Genomic DNA, 1,187 nt, shown 5'->3' with positions numbered 1-1,187 from the left:
CCTCCCCAGGGGTAAAATCTTTGACTTACCCCCATGGTCACTTTCTCTAGTGCCAAGTAAAAGACCATTTTAATACTTATTGAACTGTGTGGCAAAGTGTAATTCTTTACAGAGGAATACCTAAGGACCCCCACACCATTTTCCCCATCGCAGTTTTCATTATATTTCAGGTTGAAATATGGTAGTAAAAATGTATAAAATTTTAAGATTCCTCTAACTCTTCAGAATATTTTTCCTTCTCTTATAACCCCTTTTACTTTTCAGTTCTTTTAAAATGTGTTTACTTATTTTTGTTTGTTTGGGGTTTTTTGGGGTTTTTTTTGACTCTGAGAGGTCTTTATTACCTACAGGCCACCAGCAGCATTCCAGGGGACACAGGCCCATGCAGAGGGCCCCATGGAACTCAACCACAGTCTAATGCATTGGGCAACCAGGTGCTCTGTCTGTCTCCTCCCTTCCCCATGCACACATGGGGAGGGAGAGAAGAGGAAAGTAGGCTTCCCAATGCAGCATGGAGGAGGAGGCGGAGGAGGAGGCACAGAGGGCTACTGAGGCTGAAGGAGGTCATAGGAGATAAGGAAAGGTCTCTAGATTGTGCTGGTGGTAAAGAGGATGAGGATGAGGATGAGGATGGCCACAATCATGCAGATAAAGATGATCATCTTCACATTTTTCCACCAGAATTTCTGAGCCACCTTCTGTGATGTGGTCTTGAAGTGTTCTGACATGGCCTCCAGGTCTTCTTTCATGTTCTGAAGATAGTCCAGGTTTTCTCCCCAAGCCAGGATTCACTCCACATTTTGGGTCATGTTGTTCTTCACCCCCTCCACCTCATTCTGAAAGCCCCTCACCTGGTCACTCCCACTTCGGCCACTGGCTTCCTCCATCTCTCCTCCCATCCAGCTGGGGCCCATCAACAGCTGGGACAGTAGCAGCAAATGAACTGTCTTGGCTACCTTGATCCCTAGAATGTAAGATTCTTGAAGTCAGGGACAGCCTCTCCTTTTTCTTAAATTTGTAATTCAAAATCTTAACACAATGCCTGGCATATAGTGTTTAATAAATCTCTATCCAATCTTATCCAATGTAATTTCTTTAAATTTTCTGTGTTATGACCTCCTTTGACAGTACAGGTCTATGTGAAAACCTTTTCAGAATAATGTTTTTCAGTGTAGAATATACAATAT

The 1,187-nt window shown here is 43.3% G+C and overlaps 1 pseudogene; it reads right to left on the bottom strand.

Annotated features, from left to right (window-relative positions):
- Positions 1-587: 587 nt before the first annotated feature.
- Positions 588-887, bottom strand: LOC122730599 (annotated as a pseudogene).
- Positions 888-1,187: the final 300 nt, after the last annotated feature.

Source organism: Dromiciops gliroides, chromosome 6 (assembly GCF_019393635.1).
Source record: "Dromiciops gliroides isolate mDroGli1 chromosome 6, mDroGli1.pri, whole genome shotgun sequence".
Classification (NCBI taxonomy): Eukaryota; Metazoa; Chordata; class Mammalia; order Microbiotheria; family Microbiotheriidae; genus Dromiciops; species Dromiciops gliroides.
Note: the sequence above shows the minus strand (reverse complement) of the source record. Positions and strands in the feature narration are given on the sequence as shown.